Below are 13921 nucleotides of genomic sequence, written 5' to 3' on the forward strand. Positions count from 1 at the left end.
GATTACCATCTTTCCTCTGCAAGGGATTTTTTTCTTTCACTAACGTAATAGATTATCATTTAAAGAAAAAAGCAGGTACGAGATTGTTTTTGTAGTGTTCAGGCCTTTCTGAGTGCGAGTATGCTTTTCCCCACTTCGTTGTTCATTATGGGGTAGTGTACTTAAAATCATGGGCGCCCGAAGAAAATTTTCTAGGGGGCTCAAATCCATGGTTGCAATATTACGTTTGGTATTTTTATTTCCATTAAGAAAATCTTGAGTTGATCCATTCTAAGTGATCAAGGATGTGCCGTTCGACCACCTCCAAAAAATGTGATATCTCATGAATGCTTATCCTATATCAGAGTACTTCAAAACCACAACTAATTATGTTTTACAACATTCCATGGCGACGCAGTGGCTGCCGCCATTTTGCGTTTTTTCGTTTTTATGCGTTTACGTTATTTTGAATATTTTAGCACTAGTTGTCCTGCGCTAAGAACAATAATTCGCTGTAATCACTGACTTGAGAATGTAGATCAAACGAAAGGACAACAGTCTCCTACATGAGTTAACAGTTAAAACAAGAATAAACATGATTGAATATCATTGATATAGCAAACAGCAAGAGCAAGGAGTATTTACTAGGGATGGCCAAAATTTTCCGGAATCCGGATTCCGGAAATTTTGTTTTCCGGAATCGGAAAATTTACTTTCCGGAATTCGGAAAAATTCCGGAATTCGGAAAATTCCGGAATTCGGAAAAATTCCGGAATTCGGAAAAATTCCGGATTTCGGAAAAAATCCGGAATTCGGAAAAAATCCGGAATTCGGAAAAATCCGGAATTCGGAAAAATTCCGGAATTCAGAAAAATTCCGGATTTCGGAAAAAATCCGGAATTCAGAAAAATTCCGGATTTCGGAAAAAATCCGGAATTCAGAAAAAATCCGGAATTCGGAAAAATTCCGGAATTCGGAAAAAATCCGGAATTCAGAAAAAATACGGAATTCAGATAAATTCCGACATTCGGAAAATATCCGGAATTTAGAAAAGATCGGAATTTTTCCGATTTTACTTTCCGGATTCCGGAAAGTAAAAATTCTGGAATTGGCCATCCCTAGCTAGTAGCTGTTAAAAGAGAAACACAATAATGAATATATATACTGTATTAGTTTCTTGTAGTTGGATATGTCTTTATCACTTACGTAGACAATTGCTACTGCAGTTATTTACTGCTTTATGAGGAAGGTCACACAAAAAAGTCGCCGGTGTGTCTCAAGCATTATCACGTTCCCACCTGCAGCTGCCCCAAAGAACTGCAAACTACTTTTTAACCAGGCGAAAGGCAGTGAAGGAAAATAAATCTCAACAAATATTCTAATAACATTCGCTTATTGTCAACATACCTACAGTGAACGCAGAAAGTGTTCGTACACCGTGCATACTTTATATTGGAAACAGCTAGCATGAGAACGGGAGGTGGAAAATATATATATAACCAGAATTAAGACTACACATTTATACATTTTATTTCTATATGCAAGAGAAAGGCCAAACAAAGACAATCACTGTTTTGTTCAGAAGAAAAGAGAGAATTCCTTTTTTGTAAACGCAAAAAGTCACCGTACACTTATGATTGAATTAATGGTTATAAAGTATATTACGTTATTTAATATTTTGTGGGATTACCCTGTGCGTTAATGATTGTCTGTAGTCTTCGTGGCATTGATTTCACCTGTAGTAGTTCGTAGTTCTGTAGCTTCGGGACTGATTATGTCCCATTCTTCTTAAATAGCTTTTCTTAGGCCTTCTTCGGTAGAGAAGCTGTGCCTTCTGATTCTTGTCTCCAGAACAGACCATAGAGGTTATATGGGGTTCATGTCTGGGGATTGGGGAAGTGTGCGAAGCTGTTTCAAGGTATTATAGAGTAGCCACAATCGAGTATTTTCCGCTGTATGTTTGGAGTTGTTACCTTGCTGAACAATAAATTGTTTTCTGCGCACTAGTATGGAGATTTTCCTTTAATATGTTAATATACACTTTGTGGATCATCACTCCATCGATAAAGTGGAGACGACCCACTCCTGAGGCACTCATACAACCCCAGGCGAGCACGGACCCTCCTCCGTGTCTTACTTTAGGGACGAGATTTTGAGGATTCATCTATGTATTCACCTTGCGCCATACCATACGCCTCCCATTGGATTCGATAAGATTAAATTTACTTTCGTCCAAAAATATGACCCTATTCCAGAAAGAAGCCTGATCCCTTATCTTTATACTCTTTTTCAAACTTTAGTCTCTTCATACGATTTGTCTTGTTCACCCAGAACATTTTCCTGGCTATCCGACCATGATACCCTGCAAATATTCCGCACTGTACTGGCTGATACTTTAACACCGCGTGTTTCCAGATCCATTGCCAATTGCACAGCACTACTTTTCGGAACCTTTTTTATTTCCCTAATAATGTAACGTTTATCTTGTTCACTCAACACTCTTGGTCTTCCAGGGTTTTTTTTTTTTCCCGCACAGTGATATAAACATTATACATCGCAATTATTGTTTGCTGTTGAACGAGGCCTGTCTGCAAGGTTTGCTATCTTTCTCAAAGACTTACCTTTCTTATGCAATTTAATAATTACTTTTCTTGTCTCCTCATTTGTTTCTGTTCGGTTGCTTCCCATTTTGACAGCCCACCGTGCAGTTTTTTCACTCCTATTCACAACCTAACTCATTCTGTTATTCGTCATGCTATACAGAGGTGTATACTCCGGTGAATAGGTCTACTAGTGAATCCCAGTTGTGGTATCTTTGTTTCGTATTCGTACGTCAGGTGTACGATCTCTTTTTGCGTCTACTCTATACACTTTCTACGGAATTTATTTACTTTCTGACCATTAAACTTGTCTTTGTGGTTCTTTATTGATATATTCATAAAGCTTAGTTTTCATTATTCATATTGTGTGTGTTATTACACTTCTTAAATTTTCTGTTTCTTTTTCGCAGGCATTCTCGTTTCAATAACATAGGTGTACGAACACTTTCTGCGCTCACTGTATGTACAGTAAATACAAAGGACCCCGCACTTTTCTTATGGAAAGTGGCTTTCGGCTAATGTTGTTGAAACTTCGCTGGTTGATAGTTCTTAACATGTGGATCAAAAGTCTCAATGGGCACAAAGACCGAAATCCACTCCTCCCCCCCCCCCAAAACCGCCTCCAAGTAGCTGGGGGGATTGAACTGATTTCAGCATGTAAAACAATTTGTTGTTTTAATCAACTCACCAAGGACCCCAAACAACCACATGTTAGACTATCAAACTACCCCACTTGACACCGCCCTTTTTCCCCCACATATCCCCCCCCTCGCGAATTACCTTACGGATGTTCCATATTACTGTAGTTTATAGTTGCGCGTATCTGTTGAAATACCTACAGTTTTGGTCTGACCGACGATATAATGGGTTTCACGTATCGCTGATTACGAATCTGAGGTGAGAGTTCTAGAATTCAAGATGGAGGATCAATATGGCGGATCAAAAACACGAAACTCCTGAATGTAGCCACAAATAGCTGTTTACTAGGGTATTTTGGGTCGTTGATTACGAATCTGAGGTCAAAATTCTTGAATTCAAGATTGCAGATCCAATATGGTGGATAAAAACGTAGAAGCCACAAATCGTAGTAGACTAGAGTGTTTTTAGATTGCTGTTTAAGTACGCAACATTCCTTGATACTTCAGCCACCATGTAGAATTATTCTGCACCCTTGTCCTTTACCAAAAACCCACCACAGATATCTTAATGCTGAACGGTGTTAAAATAATTCATCAATTATCTGTTCATTATTTTCATCATTTCGGTTTGCAGCATCTAATGTGGTACTTAGCAATGAGTCATCGGGATATCTAATATTCTGTAAATGTCGTGCATGGCCTAAATACCACAAGACACTTGCAACGTGCGCACATGTACCTAACGTACGAGCACCGCTTTGACATGTACAGTAGTAACCTTGAATAACATTTTGATCATAATCCTGGTCATCTTCATCATTGGCTACATATGCTATGAAAACTTGATGCTTAGTTGCATTGCGGAACCTTGAGTAGAGACGTATGCGCAGGAATCCCGGTTCAGTTACGTTTTCGTCAAGCTGGAATTGCTCATCCTTATCTCGTATTAGTTTATCTTGGACGTAAGAGGATGAGAGATCTACTTGATATGTGCCTACAGTCAAATCTCGTAAGTAGTTTAAGTTAAGTACAGAGAAATCAATTAGGCTTTGATCATTCAGCGGTACCCATTGACCGTTACTTCTAATAAGATTATCTACCTCCACTCTTGCTTTAACAACGTTCGGCATAATTGACCTATTTCTATTTCTCTAGCTAATTCAATGGTTGCATCTTGCATGAAAATAACGGGATGGTATCTGTTCAAAATAGCTCCAGCTATGCGATAGAAACTATTCAGTTTCTTGCATGTTGCAGATTCAATGTTTGTGCTAGAAACTTAAAAACAGATCTTAGATGCCCGTTTCTTGCCTCGACTATCCATCGACTTTTAGTAACTAGTCGAGACGTACTCGCATCTTCTGTTGATAGTTGTCTTTCACGTGGTAGTAGGAGTGCGGGCATTCTATGATCAATTCCTAAATATTCCAGTAAAGGAATTGCATCGCGGTATCCTCTGTCTACTAACACAATGACCAGGATTATGATCAAAATGTTATTCAAGGTTACTACTGTACATGTCAAAGCGGTGCTCGTACATTAGGTACATGTGCGCACGCTGCAAGTGTCTTGTGGTATTTAGGCCATGCACGACATTTACAGAATATTAGATATCCCGATGACTCATTGCTAAGTACCACATTAGATGCTGCAAACCGAAATGATGAAAATAATGAACAGATAATTGATGAATTATTTTAACACCGTTCAGCATTAAGATATCTCTGGTGGGTTTGGTAAAGGGCAAGGGTGCAGAATAATTCTACATGGTGGCTGAAGTATCAAGGAATGTTGCGTACTTAAACAGCGATCTAAAAACACTCTAGTCTACTACGATTTGTAGCTTCTACGTTTTTATCCACCATATTGGATCTGCAATCTTGAATTCAAGAATTTTGACCTCAGATTCGTAATCAACGACCCAAAATACCCTAGTAAACAGCTATTTGTGGCTACATTCAGGAGTTTTGTGTTTTTGATCCGCCATATTGATCCTCCATCTTGAATTCTAGAACTCTCACCTCAGATTCGTAATCAGCGATACGTGAAACCCATTATATCGTCGGTCAGACCAAAACTGTAGGTATTTCAACAGATACGCGCAACTATAAACTACAGTAATATGGAACATCCGTAAGGTAATTCGCGGGGGGGATATATGGGGGGAAAAGGGCGGTGTCAAGTGGGGTAGTTTGATAGTCTAACATGTGGTTGTTTGGGGTCCTTGTTGAGTTGATTAAAACAACAAATTGTTTTACATGCTGAAATCAGTTCAATCCCCCCAGCTACTTGGAGGCGGTTTTTTGGGGGGGAAGGAGTGGATTTCGGTCTTTGTGCCCATTGAGACTTTTGATCCACATGTTAAGAACTATCAACCAGCGAAGTTTCAACAACATTAGCCGAAAGCCACTTTCCATAAGAAAAGTGCGGGGTCCTTTACAATTTTTGACTTTACGAAGTATACAATGTAATTGTTCAATAATTAACATAAGCAGGCATTCATTAATATATATTAATATAATAATTAATAAAACTAATAAGCGGGTGATTGATGACTCAGGGGTAGAGTTTTCATCTATGGTATTCTAACCCAAGACATGTGGGTTTTTGGTGGCTAATTTTGTGTTCGAAAATTTTTCCGGTGGTAGGCCTACTCTTGGTTCACTTTCTTATATTTGTTCCATCATCACTCATTAACGAATTTAGTTTATCAAAACTCTATAGCCATATATTCATTCTGTCCGTCAGTGAAACAAACAGTCTCAAGAACTATCTGATGGATTACCATCAATTTTGGCCACGATGTACAGACAGAGTCAATAGTTAAGAATCGAGTTCCCTGATGAATGTAATATTCAAACCGGAAGCGGTACAAATCAACCATTTCCGGTTTTAACGTTAATCATTATATAGTAAATATGGTAATAGATAGCGAGAAGCGGTTTCCAGTAATCGACATATATAACATTCATGTAGATAGAATGTTACCCAATTTGTGCATCTGCTGAAAATAATGAGCTTTGGTATTTAGAGATCATTTTCCGCTTTAGAAAATGTGTGCTTGGTAAAGAATGTAGAGAATTAGCTGAGTCAGGCACGTAGCTAGAATATGGTAATAGGAAGGGGGGTCTGTCACGAAATACTGTGGTTATTTCCAGGGGCTCAATCATTCTAAACTATTTTATTGGCAACATATATTGTTTCGTTTAGCCAAGATTTCTAATGGAGGGATGATATGAAATACTGTGGTTACACACCAGAGGCTCGATCAATCTAAATATTTTACTGACAACATACCCATATTGATTGGTTAGGACAATAAAATAAGGATATATTAGTAAGTATTTTAATAAGAAGCTATGAAGAAATCTCGAGTAAAAAAAATATAAAAAAGTATTGAAAAATATATAGTCTTCCGAGGTTATTCGAACGGTGTCGAGAATTTTGCGTCTGGGAAATTTGCGCCCTACCTCAAGAACAGGGAAAATTGCGCCTGCGATGTACCTCCACCGGGAAGTTTGAGCCCTGCGAAATAAAAGAACCTATTGGAGCTTACGCATTTGCTCGGAGGGGCTGACATTATAGCATAAACAATCCTCCCCCCACAACCATGCCATTTGTGATTTATTTTCATTGTGGCTATATAAGGGGAGAATAAGCTTCAATATAAGCCAAAAGAACACAACGGATCAACGCAATCACTGCTTCTTCCAGAGATGATTTTGGAGGAACACTGGCCTCCCCAGAGCTCTCAAAGTGCCCCCTCGGAGGAGACCAAAATAATACGTCTATAATATAATAATAAATAGAATAGCACCAGCAGTGACCCCCTCCGGAATACTAAGTGTGCCCCCCGGAACATTTTTTCTGAAAGAACGACTGAACGCAATTGTGTGTTTGAAGTGTAATTCCAGCAAGTAAACACACTGTACATAGTTTTCTTGATAATATTACTGAACTGATTTTATATTCACTTTACATTTTCTTTTCTATATTTTGTGTCCTAAAAAGCCAAACAACTCGCAAGGATTGTGAACAGAGATATCTGGGTAGAGCCAAACAGCCTTTTGTAAATTAAATTATACTCTTTGATTATATTAATAAATAATTACATATCAGTCATTTATACTTTTATTGTAAATTTTGTAGTATAATGGAAAATTGTATTTATATGGATTGCCCTTTAGTGAACTAAAATTGTATTTTTTTCATTTGTTCGGAATATTATAACGGATGGAGTAACTCACTGAGACGATGAGAGGCAAGCTTAGTTCAAGTGTGAGTGGAAGTTACTTTACACAATACAAAAATAAGTTGAATTGTAGGGCGCTAACATCCCAGTGCAAATATATAGCCGGCGCATTGTCCCCTCTTTTTGCGGTAGGGCGCAATCATCCCAGTGCAAATATATTGCGAGCGCATTTTTTACTATTTTTTTGGTAGGGCGCAAATTTCCCGGGCGCAAAATTCTCGCATTCAAGGAAAATATAATGTCCGTGAAGTTGACAAGCCACTTATGTCAGACTCCAATTTCGACTTTAAACGTCGCTAGTGCTATGTTAGTGTTCGATAGTGATGTTAGTGTTCGATAGCGACAAATCGTTAGTACTCCACAGATAACGTGTGCTTTTTAAATAATGGATATGTCTTCTAACTGCATGCCAACACGCCCGCTTCTAAGAATCATCTCAAAAATGAGGTTAACCGTTAGAGCAAGTAAGTGCTCATTAGTGCCATTAACATTAGCGTTAATACCTCCATCGTACGGCCCTTTGAGTATCTTTGCTTGAGTCTCAATGCGTCCTTATATTCTCGCGAACATTCTGACGTGCCCAAGTTAGTTACTTTTTATTTTTTTTTTGCAACTATTGTTTATCTGTTATTGTTTATTGTTTATTGCTAGTCTGCAGAGTAGTCCTTACATTAATATGCCATTGTCCTTGATAATCATTGCGTATTTACAAGCAGTTTGTTATTACTGTTAGAAGATATCAAAAAACAACAGATAAAATCTACTACTTAACGGTTCATATTTTTCTTTTACAGTACATAAACGATTAATAATAATAATAATAATAATAATAATAATAATAATAATAATAATAATAATAATAATAATAATAATAATAATAATAATAATAATAAAAATAATAAGACTATTCCAGCATAAAAGTTATCAATTGCATCACACTGGCAACAAGCGACGCGTATTTTAACTTCATAAAAATTCGTTTCTCACGATTTTCTGGAAAACTACGTATGATAACATCTTCATTATGTCAAGTTGTTTATCTCAGTGTGATATATGTATTACCTCTGGACAATATCACAGTAAAACAAAAATTAAATATTAGGAGTACATCGTACTTTTGGACTACATCTCATTAACCATGGGAAGATTGAGTAGTGTATACTTTAGGATGTAAGTTTCAGCTTAACTTGCATCATACATTCTTAGGATTACAAAAAGAAAATTTGTTCGTTTGCATTTGAACAAAATTCTTAGGATTACAAAAAGAAAAAATAATTTTTCCGAATTCCGGACTTTTTCTGAAATCCGGAATTTTTCCGAATTCCGGATTTTTTCCGAAATCCGGATTTTTTCCGAAATCCGGATTTTTTTCCGAAATCCGGAATTTTTCCGAATTCCGGAATTTTTCTGAATTCCGGAATTTTTCTGAATTCCGGAATTTTTCCGAAATCCGGAATTTTTCCGAATTCCGGAATTTTTCTGAATTTCGGAATTTTTCCGAAATCCGGAATTTTTCTGATTCCGGAATTATCCCGAAATCCGGAATTTTTCCGAAATCCGGAATTTTCCGATTTTACTTTCCGGATTCCGGAAAGTAAAAATTCCGGAATTGGCCATCCCTAGTATTTACTGACTTTTGTCAAGTTTGCATTTTGACTTTTCTCGCCTTCTGCTAATAGCGGCACTCTTCATCAGTGCTGCTGTGGGCGTGATAATACAATGTTACAACTAGAGGAAAGAAACGAGCTTGAGAGCCTTGACTGGATTAACCATTCATCCTACTTTATTTTACTTTACAACAACAAATTTCCAGTTGAATTTGTGAACAAAACACCTCTTAGAAAAAATGAAATGAAATTTTTGAGTTTTACGTCTCATGCTTATGCCAGTTAGGGTAAAGGAGACGGTGATTACGAAAGGACGTCATTACTTTATATTTTGACCCCCTTGTGCTCAAAAACACAAAACACGCTTTCTTGTGTGTTATGGTATACTAAACGACTAACTATTCTCAAAATATCAGATTTTTTTTAAATCCAGGTCCATTGGAGATATAGGACAGTGAAACATGCCAAACTGACCGAATTCCCTCGATTTTTTTTTTCAGTCCTTTGGGAGCAGCTACAGATCTCTAAATTTTTGTGTAATAACTTTTGACCCCGAACTATACGCAAATGAAAATTCAGACCACTGCGTCAGTTGTTTCTCCTTCAAAAACATGTCTTAAATGTCGAAAAATGTTGCAACTGTAGACCCTGATTTAACCCCTTTCAAGTGGTTTTAGGCAAAATGTTAAGAGATCAAAGTCTTAGCTCTGCATGAGTTGGAGACTTCCAGCAATTTTCAATTTGGTAGGACAAATACATGCTGAGATATTCAAAAGAATGTAAATGCCTCAAATCAAAAAAGCGCAAAATGGCGGCAGCCGCTGCTTCTTCGTGACATGTAAAAAATAATTAATTGTGGTTTTGAAGTACCCTGATATAGGATGAACATTCACGAAAAAAATTACATTTTTTTGAAACGTCTAGCGGCATTTTTTCTTTTTCCTTGATCACTGCTTATGTTGACCCTCTTAAGAAATTTAATACATTTTCGTGAGCCAGAGGGGGGCTTGGGCTCTACCCTGGTCCCGCTTCGGACGCCCATGCTTAAAATCCAGGCTTTTTAAATTTGATCTTCGTGGAGAAAGGGAAGGCTGCCTATGATTTAATTGCACGAGGCGGCAAAATGCTTAGGGCCGGATAGGTAGGACCTTATAATTAGAAATGAAGGAGAGAAAGATTATCAATTTTCCTTGTTCATACATTCCCAGTTACAGAATAGTAAACATACGGTATGTAGTAAATACGTGGTGATATGGTAAGCCAAGAGGTTGATGTGAGAAATAGATGTAAATAGAAAGATGATGATATATAATGAAAATTATGATATGAATTTTAGGACTATGATAATAAATCAAAGATGAAGGAAAAGAACGATTCTTAGCGTATGTATTCGCACACTGAGAAAATCCGTTATCCTGACAGCAGTATATTGTACAAATATAAGATTTATATACGTTTACTACGGAAATCTGTACGAAGCATACGTTATCCATATGCTATATACATACTGCTTTTTCCCGCTTAGATATTACATCAAACGACTACAGGCAAGGGCGACCATCAGGGGGGCAAGGTGGAGCGCTTGCCCCCCTAGAAGAAATTGTACTTCGGAATATCGAAAAACCCAATAGAATTTTTAATATATTTAAAGCAAAATTTGTAAACTATATTTAAAATGTCGGTTTTTCTTGCCCCCCCTTGGAAACCACAACATGGGCGCCCTTGGCTACAGGATGCCTGATTTCTAACAGTGTTTCATATATAACACACGTATACGTCAGTCATATGTTACATACGCCCATCTGTATGTGATATCCTTACTACCTACATACAGTTCCTGCTTTCATACGAAAACTACGTATAGATGGAACACTTATACAAAAAGTATTATAAAACATATGTTTTCAGTTATATGTTTGCTGCCGGATGTCACCTATTGTTTTATGTTAAATCAAAAATTACAGGATTTACGAATGTAACCTACGTTTTTATGTGCGCCACATACGATTTTTTGTCTATGTATATACGATAGCAGTGAATAAGAATAACGCTGATTTAGTTGGAAAAAATATTTACCTGAACGGCTATAATGCACACGGCTCACGAGTTCATTCGTTACTGAACGGCAGAATATGTAAGATTATAGCAACTACACTTACTGATTTACACAGTGCAGTGCTGCTTCTCAAACAGCTGTCCTGTGTGTTTCGCAGACACCTACAAAATTGAGAATGTTCTTTTCGAAAATGTCTTGATTTAACTTATTTGCAATACTTTAATGTTTGATTAGTTATTCACAACATTTCGAATCACAGACTCTTTCTCTGAATGATATACCGCTGTGTTTTTAAACAGTCATTGAAAAGATTATTGTTAGCAAAGGAAAACAAGCAATAACCATTGTATGCAATACATTGTTTTTACTAAAAAGGCATTCTTGAGACGTCGTCGGTAAGGCAGGAAAAGTTTCTTATTTTAAGTTGCGACAGTGATGCCAAACAAGTTCAGTAGAAGTTCCCTAATGCCGGTCTAAATTTTTCCTCATTCCTTAAAATAATGCCAAGCTCCGAAAATCGATTTAGAAACGCATTTAGCTCTAAACGAAGTTTGACTGTACATTCATAAAGAATAAATCACATTCATAAAATTAAATATTAATTACGCGTCTAATTAAATATAATACAAATGAAATTATTTTGTTATAATATAAATGAATTTGATCTGCCCATTTGTAACTTGCATTGTGGAATATTTTCGCTTCCTTCAATAGTATTATTTGTCAAATTATATTGGTGTGAATAGACAGAGAGAGCGAATTACAGCCTGCGAGAATTCTTTATAGTTTGTGACTTCTTTTAGGTGACCCCAAAACAGAAATGTGTCCTAAATTCAGAAGTAGGGTCTACATTCTCTCGACCCATTTATTAAGAGAGAGAAGATAGATAGTGAAGTACATTGTAAAAAATGTTCCGCTCCGTTTTTCATGGCCAATAATGAAAAATTTGAAACAGAACGTCACTGAAAAACATAAATCGACAGTCAGTGTAGCTGCTTCCTTAGCAACAATTTCTACATTTTTTTCGAAGTAGAGATTTCGCAAGAAGGAACAAGTGCTTTTGGTGCAAAAATGTGTTTTGCGTTTCACACAATAATGCATAATAAGTCATTTCGTTCAACATACTGGAGTTGTAAGCTTATGAGGAAAAAACTTCGAACCCCAATATTCGTGCGCAAGAATATAATCTGAAGCTATAATAAATGTGATTAGCTCTTAAGCGATTTTAGAAACGGAGAAATACTTAGATCGAGTAAATTATTTTACAGAAGTGGTTCTAAACTTAATTCCTATCACGACCTACATTTTATCACATCCTATTGCCAGATACCCCCCCTTCTTATAATTTCTGGTTTGTAATTAGCTTGTGTGGGATTCTTAGTATAAATGTATCTATTGCGGAGATCTCACGAAATCAATCTATTTCTATAATAGTAGAATCAATTTCTTGTGTATAGTGGATACAGTAACTTTTCTAAAAAGCAATGGATTAAAACTAAATTTGGTCACTTCATTCATATTGCAAATATCGAATCCGATTCGTCATACTGTTTCAAAATGAAGGCCGTTGAAATTTTTAAAACTTTTTAACTCTTTTTATTTTGGGTCATATGATAAAAAAACATGATTTTTAGTTTTAGTTAAAATCTTGAACAGTTGTTAAAAAAGCTATTCAGTACTTTAATTCTCGAGAGGCCGGCACTTTGAGTTAACTCATATTGTTGTGAATTTGGTACATTGGTGTGTATGTGATCAATATCAGCAAAAACTGTTAAAAGCAACTTGTTAATTTTGAAATTTAGTAAACACATAAAATCCCACACCAAAAATCTACCGTCATTGTGGCCAGCTCGCTGGGAAAAAGAATTTTCCATTCCACACCTATACACGTATAATTCTGCAAACATCAACAAAGAATCAGAAACAAACGCAATCCCTTTTATTGCCGACAGATAATTTGTCCATTGATGATTTATCAACAAAGGTAACACATCCATTGAAGATTAGTGTTTTTTTTTATTTTTTTTTTTTAGTTTTGAATGTATTTCAATATGGTGGTTTTGTTGCATTTGTATTGTTGTGGTATTTCATTATACAGTTCTCATTAATTTCATATAGCACCTCTTTCATTTAAATTGATTTTTAAACAACTTTGCATCTGTTGAAAATATTTATCACCCACCTATTTTTGTTGCTCTTAACAGCGTGTATAAAATTAAAAATATGTCTATCAGAACAAAATAGAAAATAATATTTTAAAATATCTTCTGACATTAGATTCTAATTATATTTATCTCTTCCGCTTATCTTCGGGACCCCCATGAAATCCTCTCGCGATCTCCCTAGGGGACGTGACCCCCAGGTTGAGAAACCCTGTTTTACAGTATACACATATTCTTCAAATCATAAGTCTATAAAACTGTTTTTATTTTTGGTTCGCTAGTTTCTGCAAGTGGAGTGCAAGTTAAAGTAATGAAACATGACATTGTGCCCAAATATATTCTTTGGACATTACAGGAGTAAAAATTGAAAGAAAAGTTGTACGTTTATGTGCTGATTATACCAACTGCAGCTTTTGAGGTTCAGCAAGGAAAGGTAAGAATGTTCATAATGTTCCACAGAATTTGTTAAACAAACCAATTCGTGAAATTTGTGACTTCGTGAAAGTTGAATACTTGAAACTCCTTGACTTTAGTAAAACTAGAAGGCTTTCTTTGTTGCTAGCTATGGAACTTAAGCTTTATCCAACCTTAAAATCGCATTTTCCACCACAGGATAAATGTTCCACA

At 36.3% G+C, this 13921-nt stretch overlaps 1 protein-coding gene across 4 annotated transcripts in view; it reads right to left on the bottom strand.

Annotated features, from left to right (window-relative positions):
- Positions 1-11392, bottom strand: part of LOC145692622 (phospholipase A2-like) — a 109242-nt gene extending 97850 nt beyond the window's left edge. The window contains exon 1 of one of the 4 annotated variants that reach the window (XM_081767950.1): positions 11153-11370. The gene's annotated coding sequence lies outside the window, so the exon portion shown is untranslated. Of the gene's footprint in view, positions 1-11152 lie in introns of all 4 variants that reach the window. The other 3 variants (XM_081767948.1, XM_081767947.1, XM_081767949.1) reach the window with 3 other exon arrangements.
- Between the last annotated feature and the right edge of the window lie 2529 nt (positions 11393-13921).

Source organism: Thermobia domestica, chromosome 8 (assembly GCF_964235325.1).
Source record: "Thermobia domestica chromosome 8, izTheDome1.hap1.1, whole genome shotgun sequence".
Taxonomy (NCBI): Eukaryota; Metazoa; Arthropoda; class Insecta; order Zygentoma; family Lepismatidae; genus Thermobia; species Thermobia domestica.